At 39.6% G+C, this 16,338-nt stretch overlaps 1 non-coding gene across 1 annotated transcript; it reads left to right on the forward strand.

Annotated features, from left to right (window-relative positions):
* Positions 1–1,348: 1,348 nt before the first annotated feature.
* On the forward strand, positions 1,349–1,456 carry LOC123391081. Its single transcript, XR_006605708.1, has one exon. It is a non-coding gene; the product is annotated as a U6 spliceosomal RNA (small nuclear RNA).
* Positions 1,457–16,338: the final 14,882 nt, after the last annotated feature.

The following is a 16,338-nucleotide window of genomic DNA, read 5'->3' on the forward strand; positions in this document are numbered from 1 at the left end:
ATTTTTTGGAACAGTTTCAGGAGAATAGGAATTAGTTCTTCTTTAAATGTTTGGTAGAATTCCCCCGGGAAGCCGTCTGGCCCTGGGCTTTTGTTTGTTTGGAGATTTTTGATGGCTGTTTCAATCTCCTTACTGGTTATGGGTCTGTTCAGGCTTTCAATTTCTTCCTGGTTCAGTTGTGGTAGTTTATATGTTTCTAGGAATGCATCCACATACCACAGAGATACATTTTGGGGTGGTAAATTTTGCTCCCCTACCATAATATCACAAAAAGACAAGTATAATCAGAGAAAGAAAGCCAAAGATAGGTATATAGAAAGAGTGATTACTAAAATATAAGTTAATTAAAATGTTATGGTAATGGTAAGGGAATAATAATGGCTGTTCTGAAATTTTTTCAGGATAACATCATCTTAGCTATGCTTAATGGTGTAGAAACTCAACAGCCTAAATCATGTATAGAAGCAATCCCAGAATGACTTTCTGATGAGTATCTTAGCCTTGCAGGCTTAGTTTAGGCAGCATCTGAATAGCCATCAAACTGTATAAAGTTTGAGGACTCAAAATGTCATTATGACCCCATGAGATACAAAATAAGAGTATATAGAGTGAGGGACTAAATGGAATTCTAGTCTAAGTCTGTTTTACACTGGGTCCACATGGTGGCCATTGTTCGAGCTTCTGAATTTGTTATTGGAATGGCTGTGGGACCAGTGGCTTTGGAATCTTCAAGTTGGCCCCTTGACTTATGGAATAAAAATTATTATAATAGGAAAGACCAAGTAGAATCCCTAAAACTGTCTACAATCCTCCCACTCTTAGCCCAGAAGAATAAATAAAAAACAACATATCAGACCCTGAAGAAGAGGTTGATTAGTGCCACACAAGGACTTGCAGGATGCAGGGGTAGTGGTCTCCACTTAACTCATAAGTCTGGCTCCTGTAAAAACAAGATGTGCATAGTAGATGACAGCAAACTACTACAAATTTAACCAAATAGTAGCAGCAGTTACACTCTGTTGGATGTAGTATCTTTAGTAGAACATGTTAACATATAAAACATGTAATGCAGCCATTACTTGGCAAACCCATTATTTCAATACCCATCATGAAGAAAGCTCAGAAGCAATTAGCACTCTTACAGGATAGACCAGTATACATTCACAGCCTTACCCCAGCCAGAACTATGCTAATCCTGCTTGCTATTACAGTATAGTCTAAAAGGATATTCCAAAGATTATCACATTGGCCCACTATATAGATGACATCCCATTAATTGGACCTAATGAGCAAGAGGGGCAAATATTCTAGACACCTCATTAAGATATGTGATCTAAAGTGGTGATGCATGCTCACTTCAGCAGCACATATCCTAAAATTGGAACAAAACAGAGAAGATTAGCATGGCCCCTGCACAACGATGACACAAAGTGGAGATGCAAAGTGGGGGATTTTTGGGGTAGGAAAAGAATAAATGAAACAAGATGGGATCAGGAGGGAGACAAACCATAAGAGATGCTTAATCTCACAAAACAAACTGAGGGTTGCTCGGGGGAGGGGGGTTGGGAGAGGATGGTGGGGTTATGGACATTGAGGAGGGTATGTGCTATGGTGAGTGCTGTGAAGTGTGTAAAGCTGTCGATTCACAGACCTGTACCCCTGGGGATAAAAATACATTCTATCTTTACAAAAAAAAAAATAATAATAAATTTTAAAAAATTTAAAAAATAAAAATTAAAAAATAAAAAATATTTTTTTAAAAGATATGTGATCTAGAAAGTAGGAGAAAAATCCCACAAAAATCCAAGGGCCTGCTCTTTTGTTGAAGTTTTTAGTCCAGTAGTCTGGGGCATTCTGGAATATCACATCGAAATCAAATGACAACTATGGAGTATTATGCCTCCATCAGAAAGGATGAATACCCAACTTTTGTAGCAGCATGGACAGGACCAGAAGAGATTATGCTGAGTGAAATAAGTCAAGCAGAGAGAGTCAAGTATCATATGGCTTCACTTATTTGTGGAGCATAACAAATAACATGAAGGACATAGGGAGATGGAGAAGAGAAGGGAGTTGAGGGAAATTGGAAGGGGAGGTAAACCATGAGAGACTATGGACTCTGAAAAACAATCTGAGGGTTTTGAAGGGGTGGGGGGTGGGAGGTTGGGGGAGCCAGGTGGTGGGTATTGAGGAGGGCACGTATTGCATGGAGCACTGGGTGTGCTCTGAATTCTGTTATGCTGGAAAGAAATAAAAATAAATAAATAAATAAGAAAATAAAAAAGCAAGTGACGAGTTTTTAAACATTGAACTTTTTACCACTGAAAAACCTGGAGACTCCTTCAGGTTTTGGAATAACATAAATCATGCTCAGGAATATGACATTGGCTCATTTATTGGGTAACATGAAAGCCATCAATGGGTCCAGAGAAAGAAAAAGGATGTGAAGAAGGTTTAGACTGTTGTATAAGCAGCCCTGTTTGGACCACATTACCTGCAGAGTCTGCGACAGTAGGGTATCTGTGATAGAGAAAAATGTGTGTAGTAGAAGCACTGCAGAGCAGACCCTTATATTTCCAGAGCAAGACCATGCCATTCACAGCAGAGTACTGTAGACCAGTTAAAAAGAGCTCCTGGCATACTACTGGGCCCTGGGAGAAACTGATTATCTGACCATGGCACATAAAGTGACCCTATAACCAAAATTTTCCATCATATGCTGGACTTTCAGGCTCACAAGTCATAAGTCAGGTGGGCTCAGCACCAATTCGTTTTAACCTGGCAAGTGTTGAGAAAGTGAAAGATTGGAAGAGCCAGAATAAAGAGCTCTGGAGCAGAGATACATAGATAGATATGAGAGTGGGTACAGAGCACAAGGATCTTAGTGTTGTAAACTACACCCACTAGAAAGCATCCTCTGTTGAAGAAACACCAAAGAACCAAGTAGATAGTATGATTCAGTAGATGTCAGCCAGCCTCTGGCTTGCTCACTCCAGTGCTTTTGCAATGGGTTTGTGAATAGAATAACAATAGAATAATCTTGGTGGCAGAAATGGAGGCTACACATGACCCACAGCATGGACTGCTTCTTTCCAAGGCTAATCTAGCTACAATCACTGACGAATGCCTTACTGCCAGCTATAGAAATTAACAATAACCAGTCACTTTGAAGTCAAGTTGGTTAATTGAACTTCTTCTACCTGGGAACAGCAATTCATCTTGACTAGAAATGAAATACATAATGATTACTGGTTTTCTTTTCCTGTCCAGATGGCCTCAGACAGTACTGCAACCCAAGGGCTCCTAGAGCATCTGACTACCGACATAGGATTCCACATAACATCACCTCATACCAAAGGATCAACTGCATAGCAAAGACAGTGCAGTGGTGGGCACATCACCCTGCCATCCATGCTGTCATCACTTTCCACACCACCTAGAAGCTGCTGGATAGAGCTGAAGTAGAGATAGAGATATTGAAACAGAAATGGAAATAATAGAAATAGAAGAGATATCTATGAAATAGAAATATAGAGATGAAATGGTTTCTTGAAGGCATAGCTGAAGAAGCAGTCTATATGTGACATTCTCAAAGACAGTGTCAGCCCTTAAAATGTGGTTTACACTTTAAATCCATGGCCATTCTATGCTGGTATGTCCCTCAGAGGTAGGATATATGGGTCAGGAAAATGGAAGTAAAAGTGATACTATTCAACATCACTTGGGTGTTTGTACTTCTGTCAATGCAACTTGAGGCTCTGTGAGTTTAGAGGTTTTGTTTCCTAGAGAGCAAATGCTTCCATCAGGGGGCTATAATTGGAGTCTCATTAAACTGAAATCTATTGCTACCACCTGATTAGTATCCTCTTGCCAGGAAACCATCTATCACAGTAATTACTATGATGGTAAGGGTGATTGACCCCACCCATTATGAAGCAGAAGGACTCCTACTACATAATTCTGGCAGAGATGAGTATCTTTGGCATCCAGATAATACACTGGGGCATCTCTTGTTACTCTCATATTCAGTTTTAACTGTAAATGTGCAAGGACAGCACCCGTGGTCTGCTAAAGGCACAGAAACCACATCTCAGACCCTTAAGAAATGAGGTTCCAGGATAATTCCCTCCCAGCCCCTGCCAAGTAAGCCACTAAAACCATCAGAAATGATGACCAAGCACAGAGACAGGAGAATTTTGAAAGCAGAGTGGAAAAGGTAGATTATTAGTACCAGTCATGGCCTCAGCAAACCCAAAGTTTTGTCCCACTCCTTTTGTGAGTACCCCCAGAAATGATGACCAACAGAATACTAGAGAAGCTGTGACCCAAAGGAGGAACTTTAAAAAGTACATATTCTGGTGATTTTTATCTCCAAGGATTAAGATAAAAATCCCCAAATATTTATAAAAATAAAAATACAACTAACTTTAAAAGGAATAATAATCTGACCACTAGCAAAATTCTCATTAGCAATATGAGGTGCTGTAAATTAAGATACTACGCCCTCAATGTTTTAGGACAAATGATTCTAAGCCTAGAATTCTATATCCAATATCAAGTATAATGTTAAAAATTAAACATATTAAAACTCATAAAATCCATCACTAATGTACTGTCTCTGAAAAAAATATAAGTTGGGGATGAGCTATAATAAAGTTAATCAAGAAATATGAGCACAGTATAAGATAAACAGTGGTGTTCTGGATAGTTACTATTATTTCATAACAAAACATCCCAAATTTACAGGGGTAATGCAATAATTTTATTATCTTCAAGGATATAGGTCCGGAATTTGGATAGGACAGAGCAAAGATGCTTGTCTCTGTTATTCAATGTCTGGAGCCTCAGCAAAAGACCTAAAGGCTGGAAGTGACTCAACAGGTTAAGAGCTGGAATCATCTGGAGATATATTCCCTCCGACATAGCTGATGCTGGTAGACTGGAACCTCAGTAAGACAATCAGCCAAAACATCTACTTGGGAACTCTCCATGTGGTCTCTCCACATGAGCTACTATGCTTCCAAGAATGAACCTACCACAGGAAACAACAAGTGTTGGAGAGGATGTGGAGAAAGGACAACCCTCTTACACTGTTGGTGGGAATGCAAGTTTGTGCAGCCACTTTGGAAAACAGTGTGGAGATGCCCCCCAAAAAATTGAAAATAGAGCTACCCTATGACACTGCATTTGCACTACTGGGTCTTTACCCCAAAGATACAGATGTAGTGAGAAGAAGGGCCATCTGTACCCCAAGGTTCATAGCAGCAATGGCCACAATTGCCAAACTGTAGAAAGAGCCAAGATGCCCTTCAACAGAAGAATGAATAAAGATATGGTCCATATATACAATGGAATATTATTAAGCCATCACAAAGGATGAATACCCAACTTTTGTATCAACATGGACAGGTCTAGGAAGAGACTATGCTGAGTGAAATAAGTCAAGCAGAGAGAGCCAGTTATTATATGGTTTCACTTACTTGTGGAACATAAGGAATAACATGGAGGGCATTAGGAGAAGGAAAGGAAAAGTGAATTGGGGGAAACCAGAGGGGGAGATGAAGCATGAGAGATTGTGTACTCCAAGAAACAAACTGAGGGTTTTGGAGGGGAGAAGGTGGGGAAATGGGTGAGCCTGATGATATTATTAAGGAGGTATTAAGGAGGGCACATATTGCATGGACAACTCGGTGTGGTGCATAAACAAATAGTCTCAGAACACTGAAAAAATAAAATAAAATTAATAATAAAATAAAATTAATAAAATAAAATAAAAAGAATGAACCTACCAAGACAGTACTGCAGAAGGTCATGGCATTTTTATGCTCTGGGCTCAAAGGTCACATAGCATCACTTCCACTGTACTCTACCAACCAAGGCATTCACAAGGGTATTCCCAAATTCAGGGAGCTATGGATGTCACTGTAAGAATAGCTTGGCAGATAAGAGGCTCTGTTGTGACCAACATTGGAAAATACAATCTGTCTCAGCAATGAGCAAGGAAATTAAAACCATCATAGTCGAGTCTAAGTAACTATCACTGAAGTAACTGCAAAGCATAATGCAATCGTAAAGAATGGAAATTTCTGAAGCATGAGCATAGTGTAAAAGGAAAAAATAAAACATAAAACTAAGAATCCAGATAATATCACAATAATGGTGGTGTCAGGGATGGTCCTGGAAGAGAAAATGTAAAAGAGTACTAAAGGTTTTGTTCATTTGAACAGTTAAAGATAGAGTTTAATTCTACGTATTAAAATAAGACTATATTCAGGGCACCTGGGTGGCTCTGTGGGTTAAGCCTCTGCCTTCGGCTCAGGTTATGACCTCAGGGTCCTGAGATCAAGCCCCGCATCGGGCTCTCTGCTCAGCAGGAAGTCTGCTTCCCCTTCTCTCTCTGCTTGCCTCTCTGCCTACTTGTGATCTCTCTCTGTCAAATAAATAAATATTTTTTAAATAAAATAAAATTTTAAAAATAAGACTATGTTGACATGTACTGGTAAAATCAGTAAAACTCTTGCATAACACTCTGTCATTAAAAAAAACTTTAAGTGTGACCACTCTAAGATTAGAAATAAGATATAATTAATTAAGAGTAACAAAAATCAATAGAAAAATTAAGACACAATTTTAAGTTGGAAATATAAGTAACATAGTAGTAAAAAGTCCAAACACGTCATAATCATAATAAATGTGAACGTAATTTCCTCCTTAGAGATTTCTGATAGGAATATTTTAAATTCACTATATGTTATTTACAAAAAAAAAATGTATCCTTACACTTTCAATTGTTTTTTTTATTTAAATTCAATTAGCCAACATATACGACATCATTACTTTCATATGTAGAGTTCAATATTTCATCAGTTGCATGTAACACCCAGTGCTCATCACATCACATGCCCTCCTTAATGTCCATCACAAACTTATTCCATCTCCCACCCACCTCCCATCCAAAACCCTCATTTGTTTCCTATGATTTAGACTCTTTCATGGTTTGACTCCCTATCTGATAACTTCCCATTCCATTTTCAAGCTGTATTACAAAGTTGTGATCACCAAGATAGCATGTTGTTGGTACAAAAGAGACAAATAGACCAATGAAACAAAATAGAGGCTCAAGAAATTGAGCCTCAACTCTATGTCAACTAATCTTTGACAAATTAGGAAAAAATATCCAATGGAAGAAAAGACAGTCTCTTCAATAAGTGGTGTTAGGAAAGTTGAACAGCTGCATATAGAAGAATGAACAGCTACATATAGAAGAATGAAACTAGACCATTCCCTTACATACACCATACAAAAGTAAAACTGGAAATGAATAATCCTTTTAATGTACTGTTGGATATTATTGGTTAGGATCTTGGTGAGAATTTTGACATTCCTGTTCATCATGGATATTGATGTGTAATTCTCCTTTTGATGGGATCTTTGTCTGTTTTGGGGATTGAGGTAGTGTTGGCATCATAGAACGAGTTTGAAAGTTTTCCTTCCATTTCTATTTTTTTGAAAGAGCTTCAGTAGAATAGGTAATAGTTCTTTAAATGTTTGGTAGAATTCCCCTGGGAAGTCACCCAGCCCTGGACTCCTGTCTGTTGAGAGATTCTGATTACTGCTTCAATTTCCTTGCTGGTCTATTCAGGTTTTCTATTTCTATTTTTTATTTTACTATTATTATTTTATTACTTTTCTATTTCTTCCTGCTTCAGTCTTGGTAGTTTGTAAGTCTCTAGGAATGCATCCATTTCTTCCAGGTGGCTCTATGTATTTCTATGTTCTATGTATTTCCCCTTTTAGGACCATCTTTGCAGTATCCCATAGGTTTTGGACTGAACTTTACATTCTCATTAATTTCCATGAATCGTTTAAGTTCTTCTTTAATTTCCTGATTGATCCAATCATTCTTTACCAGGATGCTCTTTAACTTCCAGGTGTTTGAGTTCTTTCCAAATATTTTTCTTGTGATTGAGTTTCAGTTTCAAGGCATTGTCATCTGATAACATGCAAGGAATAATCTCAATCTTTTTGTATTGGCTGAGGCATTATTTGTGACCCAGTATGTGGTCTTTTTTGGGAGAACATTCCATGTACACTTGAGAAGAATCAGTATTCTGTTACCTTAGGATGGAATGTTCTGTATATATCTGTGAAGTCCATCTGGTCCAATGTGTCATTCAAAGCTCTTGTTTCTTTGTTGATCTTCTGCTTAGATTATCTGCCCAATGCTGAGAGAAGAGTGTTAGAATCTCCTACTATTAACGTTTTACTATCCATCTGATTCTTTATTTTTGTTAACAGCTAGCTTCTGTAGTGGCTGCTTCCGCATTTAAGACAGAGATTTACAATTGTTAGATGAAATATCTCAATGTGAGACAGGAATCCATCAAAATCCTAGAGAAGAACATAGGCAGGACCCTCTTCAACATCAGCCACAATAACTTCTTTCAAGACATGTCTCATGGTCAAGGGAAACAACAGCAAAAATAAACTATTGGGACTTCATCAAGACAAAAACCTTCTGAACAGCAAAGAAGACAGTCAAGAGAACTAAGAGGCAACCTACGGAATGGGAGAAGATATTTGCAAGTGACACTACAGACAAAGGGGTGATATCCAAGATCTATAAAGAACTTCTCAAATTCAACACTCAAAAAACAAATGACCCAGTTGAAATAGGGGCAGAAGACATGAACAGATACTTCTTCAGAGAAGACATACGAATGGTTAAAGGACATATGAAGAAATGCACAACATCATTAGCTTTCACGTACATACAAATCAAAACCATAATGAGATATCACCAATTAAATGGCAAAATTTAACAAAACAGGAAACGAGTGTTGGCTAGGATATGAAGAAAGATGAGCCTTCTTACACTGTTTATGAGAATGCAAGCTGGTGCAGCCACTATGGGGAACAGATGGAGGTTCTTCGGGATAATAAAAATAGAGCTACATTATGACCCAGAAATTGCACTACTAGGTATGTAACCTGAAGATACAGATGTAGTGAAAAGAAGAGGCACCTGCACCCCGATGCTCATAGCAGTAATGTCCACAGTAGCCAAACTGTGGAAGGAGTTGGGAATGCTCTTCAATGGCTGAAGTGATAAAGAAGATGTTGTTCATATATACAATGGAATACTACTCAGCCATCAGAAAGGATGACTGTCTACCATCTACATCGACATGGATGGAATTGGAGGTGAAGTAAGTCAGGCAGAGAAAGACAATTATCACATGGCTTCACTCATATGTGGCATACAGGGAATAGTGCAGAGGACAATAGGGGAAGGGAGGGAAAACTCAGCGGGCAGAAATCAGAGAGGGAGACAAACCATATGAGACTCTTGATTCTGGGAAACAAACTGAGGATTGCAGAAAAGGAGGTGGGTGGGGGATTGGTAACTGGGCGATGGGAATTAAAGAGGGCATGATATGATGAGCACTGGGTGTTTTGCTCAACTAATAAATCACTGAACATTATATCAAACACTAATGATGTTTAAAGATGGTTAATTGAATTAAAAAATAAAATGTTTAGATATATTCCTGGAAAAAAATAAACCACTATGTTTGTAGTAATTTGTTAGAGCAGCAAGAGAGAATTAATAAACCCTGTTTCCTCTTCTGTAACAGTAGTAACAGATTATTTTTCCTGTCTTGCCTGTGTCATACCAGAGATACCTATGTGAAAGTGCTTGGTGCTTGTAAACTTCAGTTCACAAGCAAAGTCCTGTTATTAATGAACTAGTGTTTTGTTGGGGTTCTCTGTAGCCACAGGGAAGAGCAAGATGCTAAGGACCAGCACTGCAGAGGAGCAGAAGGCTCCTACCATGAAGGACACAAACATGAAGAAGATAGGTGTGGTGGAGAGTTGTTGGATGTTTGACTGTCTGCCTTCCACTCCCCTGGATTTTGAAGCATCTGGCTTCTTCTTTGGTGGGATTGCTGGCCAAGGTTCTCTGGCTGCATAGGATTAAACTCATAACCTGAGAATCTTGAATTTGAATGGAATTATTCAAGGATTCAAGAAACAGTTGGAGTCATTATACTTCTGGCACCCTGGTAAGGCTCTGGGCTCTTTGGGTTCTTTGGGGTTTCTAATTTTTTTTTTTTGAACAAACACATGTGTAAATCTCTAGACTCTCTTTGTGTGTGTGTGTGTGTGTGTGTCTGTGTGTGCGTGTGTGTGTGTGTGTCTGTGTCTGATTAAAGCACTTGGGCTCTATCCTCCATCTCAGGGGTCCTCTGAGGATCCTAAGCCATTGAAACAAATACTGTCAATGAGGACTAAGCAAATTTGGGGTCACAGATAAGCATCACTCCTGCCAGAAGTCAACAGATAACTGACATGCTAGGAATCCTATCATTATGGCAGGATGATAGGCAGGATGACTGTGAACTTCTCAGTCCAAGGATTCAGGCTGTTTTACATGACTCCACTGTTTTATTTTGCTCTAGACACACCTTTCTTCCTTTTTCCCAGTTCTCTTATCCATCAAAATAGGTGATAGGCCAGATCAATGGTTTGCAAACTGTTTTTGCCTAAACAAATAACTCCCTAGAAATTCCCAGGATTAGAAAGTGTGAGGGAATGGGTAAGCAGGAAGGCCCACTTTTAAACATCAAAGTTCTACAACCCACAGGATTCCTTAAAACATCATCCAGTACAGACATTATAAGGCCAAGCTCCAACTCACCTGAAACTGTCCCAGAAGGTGTTCATTTGCTTGTTTTATCCCCCCCCCCACCAAAAACACTTGGAATAATGGCTTTGTAAGGCTTTAAAATACTTTCTTTGCATAAGGATTTTCTCTCCCATAATCATTTGTTTCAAAATGTTTTTTAAATCATTTGGAAGAGGGGGATGGATAGCCCATCAGTGATGACTATCACATTCTGAATTTGGCTCAAATACTACCCGCTGCCCAGGAGAGTTCTTTTTTTTTTTTTTTTTTTTTTTAGATTTTATTTACTTATTTGACAGACAGCAGACAGAGATCACAAGTAGGTAGAGAGGCAGGCAGAGAGAGTGGGGGAAGCAGGCTCCCTGCTGAGCAGAGAGCCCGATGCAGGGCTTGATCCCAGGAACCTGGGACCATGACCTGAGCTGACCGTAGAGGCTTAACCCACTGACCCACTCAGGCGCCCACCCTCTCCCCAGGAGAGGTTCTTGACTAACCTCCCTCATCAACGGGCACTGGTCCACCACATGGTAGTACAAGGCATAATCGGCCCCCACAGGTCCTAACGCTTTTGATTTACAAATGACCTGCCCATACATTGTCACAGTTAGTGCTAACACAGGCCAGTGAATTAGGGTGATTTTACAGGTGATCATGTGTATACTCAAAGAGGCAGTGGGCCTTTCCCAGGACTACACAGCTGGATATTCGGAGATCTGGAGTTCACATTTGGGCCTTCTGGGTATCAGCCTAGTGCTCTTCTTGCTACACCAAGCTGCTTAGGAACACCACTTATTTGGGTACAATAAGTCAACTTCAGAAGAGAAGTCTTAGAAAGAAGTGACTTGAAAGTTACTGGAAGAGGGTATTAGGGAAGAAGAGGGCTCAGACAAGTCTCTGGCCATACCAAGGCTTAAGAGTGTGCTAGGCAAAGAGGAACCAGCGATAAGGTTGGGAAACTGTGGTCTTAGAGATAGAAGGAAGAACATGGGATGCCCTAGAAGCCAAGAGAAGGATACATACCAAGAGGGAGCTGTGGCCAATGGAGGAAATGCTGTTGGAATGGAACATGAGTACTGAATGCAGGAAAAAAAGATGATTTCTGAAAAAAACAATAGTTTGATTAAGATTTCCTTTTTAAAAAACATGGATGGCCCATGTATATATCTCTTCTGGTAAAGATGAAGTTCTGTGGTTCATAATGACTCACTGGTAGTGTGAGTGGGAGGAGGGTAATACAGTTCTGCTGGGTCCTGTCTTCAGCAGCAAAGCTCAGAACTACATGTTCATAACAGCAATGTCCACAATAGCCAAACAGTGGAAAGAGCCAACTTGCCCTTCTACGGACAAATGGATAAAGATGTGATCCGTATATACAAAGGAATATTACTCAGCCATCAGAGAGGATGAATACCCAGCTTTTACATCGACATGGATAGGACTGGAGGAGGTTATGCTGAATGAAATAAGTCAAGCAGAGAAAGTCAATTACTTGTGGAGCATAAGGAATAACATAGAGGACATTAGGAGAAGGAAAGGAAAAGTAAATTGGGGGAAAATGGAGGGGGAGATGAAGCATGAGAGACTGTGGACTCTGAGAAACAAACTGAGGGTTTTAGAAGGAAGGTGGATGGGGGGCGGGTGAGCCTTGTGGTGGGTATTAAGGAGGGCACATATTGCATGGAGCACTGGGTGTCGTACATAAATAATGAATCTTGGAACACTGCATCAAAAACTACCAGGTGGTGGGTATTATAGAGGGCACGGATTGCATGGAGCACTGGGTGTGGTGAAAAAAATAATGAATACTGTTATGCTGAAAATAAATAAAAAATAAATTAAAAAGAAAACTAATGGTGTATTTTATGGTGACTAACGTAACACAATAAAAAAAAAAAAAAGAGTCTCTTTCTCACTCTCCTTTGGCTCTTCCCCCCAAATTATCTTCTGGTTGAGCTATTCTATTGTTTTTGCCTTATTTTCCTTCACCAAAACAGTGGTATTGACCATTTGCATTTTTGTTATATTACATAGCAACAGCTTTTAGATGAGATGGTAATACCATCTGTGTGTGAAACTAAGGAAATCACTAGAAGGTCTTTTGGTACTTTAAATGGGAAGACAGAAAGAGGCAGGGAAGAGGATGGGTAGTGAAGGAACAGAGGGAGGGAGAGAGAGGAAAGAGCTGGAGACACTTACCAGGGAAAGGTGGAATGGATGCTGGACAGGCAATGAACACATCTCCGCCACCAACATGCTCATTATAAAACCGCGAAAGGGAAATTTCCCTGCAACTTCCCCCACCTCCTTCTAGTCTTAGGATAATCACTGTCAACAGTTTTACTACATTCCTCCCAACGTTCTGTATGCCTATATAAGTATATGAATGATAGGGAGGTTTTTTTTTTTAAGATTTTATTTATTTATTTAACACAGAGAGACACAGTGAGAGAAGGAAGATAAGCAGGACAGTGACAGAGGGAGAAGCGGGTTTCCTGCCGAGTGGGGAGCCCAATGCAGGGCTCAATCCCAGGCCGCTGGGATCACGACCCAAGCTGAAGGCAGATGCTTAACTGACTGAGCCACTCAGGCACCCCGATAGGGAATATTTTTAAGTGAGATCATTTATGCATATTGTTATGCAGTTTTTTGTGGGGCCTCATATATCTTGGTTATTTTATTACTTTATTGGTATAGTTATACTCTATCTTATTTAATGTTTGTATAGTATTCTGAAGAATGAACGTAGTCTAATGTATTTAAGCAGTGCCGGGCACAGTTTAGAATAATGTAGATGAGTGATTCAAACCCAGTGCAGGCTTTGGAAGAGCCGCATACCCCCCCCCCCCTCAGCTGGGAAAATGCCAGTATTGTCACATCAGGGGAAGGACAAGTCTCAGCTCACATCTTCCAGGCCACGGTTTGCTGCCTTCTGACAAATCAAACTCCACAGAGGTGTCAGTGAAACTTCATTACCAGAGGTGTGTTAATGAGCAGCCAGGGATGCTACTGTTGCAGAGCTCAAAAAAATTACAAAGATGTCATCAGCAGAAACTTAAGTCCCTTTCACAGATATCATCCCCTGTAAGAGGTCTAAAATGATGGAAATGTTATGATTGTAATTACTGTGCTAATAGCAGAACAATAAAAGGAAAAAGAAATCATCCACCAAAGATTCTTGCAACTCAAAATGGTGTTGGAAGAACACTGTGGCCTTATCCATGTGAAAAGCTACTGCTCAAAATCAAATGCCATAGTTTGCTGAGAGAGAAGTAAAAAATCAATTATCAGTGTGGTCCCAGCCTTGCCTGTGATTTTCACAGAGAACCAGATCTTTTAATTAAGGGAGGGAAGATGGTGAGAGGGTAGGGCAAACAGTGGTAAACAAAGATCCCAAACTATTGCGTTTGTTTGCCACATGTGTGCATTCATAGTGCAGCAGAAATGATGTGTACAGACTGAAGGGATCATAAAATGGAAACAAACAAGAGAGACTATCTTTGGAGATGAGGCAGTAACCAAGCTGTCTCGATGGGCCTTTTAGTTATTTGACTAAATGCATAAATACATTTCTTATTTGTGGTCCCTCCTCCCTTTTCTAAGGAGCCCCCTCACAACTATGTCAGGGCCAAAGGGAAGCTGAAGGTCATCCAGATCAGGGCTTCTCAACATCAGCACTGTTGGTAGTTTGGACCAGGGAATTCTTTGTTACAGTGCTGTCTTGTGCACTGTAGGATGCTTAGCAGCACCCCTGGCTTCTACATACTAGATGCAGCAGCATTTCCCCCATTGTGACAAACATAAAAACCGGTAGATGTTGCCAAAGATCCTCTGGGGGTAGGGAGCAGGGGCAAGACAACCACAGTTAAGGTCCAGGGAAACCGTTCTGAATGCAATGTTTGGAATGACCCATCACATAGATCTATGTTCTGGGTTAGAGGGATGAAAGCTCCCCATCACTCTCTCCTCTGGTCACCTGGTGCCACCATATTCCATCTTATCCCATCCAAAGCACCTCAAAGAGCAGAAGCTGACCCACAAACTTGTGTGGAGGTCATTGTGGTATTTGGCTGAGATATAGAATCTCCAAATGCTGGAATCCTTTCTGGCATAGTCCCTGTTCCATGGGTCCCTGAGAGTTAGAGGACATACCAAATAAGCTCCTTAGATGGGGTTTTGGCTCCAATCTCAAAGTTGTACCCTTGTGGTCTAGGCAGAACTACTGGGAGGCTTCTTTTACCAAATGTAGCCCTATTCTGGCTTTTTCCCTCTTTCTGCGCCCAGGCCCTTTGACTATTCAAAGGTGAAGACATACGGTTCCACATAGAAGCAAAGAGAGACACTGTGCTCTGAAGAGGCAACTGCACTCTTTAGATGTTTAGAGCCACAATGTTCACAATAGCCAAACAACGGAAAGATCCCAGATGTCCATCGATGGATGTGAATGGATAAAGGAAAAGTGGCATAGATGGAATACTACTCAGGCATTAAAAACAAAATATGAAATCTTGCCATTTGGAACAATGTGGATGGAACTAGAATGCATTATGCCAAGAGAAATAAGTCAATCAGAGCAAAACAATTATCTTATGATCTCATTCATATGTGGAATTAAAGAAACAAAACAATGGATCAGAGGGGAATAAAGGAAAAAATAAAACAAGACAAAAGCAGAGAGGAATATAAACTCTAAGAGACTCCTAACCATTGGAAACAAGCTAAGGGTTGCTGGAGGGAACGTGGGTGGGGAGATGGGGTAACAGCATAACTGGGTGATGGACATTAAGGAGGGTGCGTGATGTAATGAGCTCTGGGTAATATAAAAGACTGATGAATCACTAACCTCTAATTCTGAAACTGATAATACATCATATATTAATTAATTGAGTTTATATTAAAAAGGGGGGGAGACAAAATGATTTTATTTATTTATTTGAGAGAGTGAGAGAGACCCTGAGCTGGAAGCAGGGGGAGAGAAAGAGGGAGAAATAGATTCCCTGCTGAGCAGGGAGCTGGATGTGGGCCTAGAACCCAGGACCCTGGAAATATACAATATATTTCTGGGTATTTTATTTATAGAAATATAGATGGAAACTAGAGCAAAAAAGAAATAAAAATAACATCCATGCTCCTATGAAATATACACTAGTCTAATCAGAAGAGATCAAAAACCAAAAAGGAATAAAAAAAGAAAAAAAGAGAGAATATAATGAGCATGTAGACAGAAGAAGGTGACACACTTGGTCTTGGGTGTTTTTTGTAGATCCTGGGTTCTGGGTCCATTTTTTAGAAGACATTTGATCCCAAAATTGGAAATAAAAAGAGAAAAAAGAAAGAAAGAAAGAAAGGAAGGAAGGAAGGAAGGAAGGAAGAAAGAAATGTATATATAGTTATTTACAATAATATAATTGAATACAGGGAAAGGACACTGGGAATGTTGGATATATCTATAAAATGTAAATTTTAAAATGAGAATTTTAAAAGATCTGGCAAAGAATTGATAAAGTAAGAAATTAGTTGAAAAGGGAAAAAAGAAAAGAAAATGTTAAACTGAAAGACAAATGGATCAAAAGAAAAAACCTCAAATTCTATATAGTATTTTCCCTAGTCCTGGAGCTTTTCAATTCTGTGTGATCCATAAACTTATTAGA

Source organism: Mustela putorius, unplaced genomic scaffold (genome assembly GCF_011764305.1).
Source record: "Mustela putorius furo isolate JIRA1106 unplaced genomic scaffold, ASM1176430v1.1 tig00000174_pilon_pilon_pilon, whole genome shotgun sequence".
Taxonomy (NCBI): domain Eukaryota; kingdom Metazoa; phylum Chordata; class Mammalia; order Carnivora; family Mustelidae; genus Mustela; species Mustela putorius.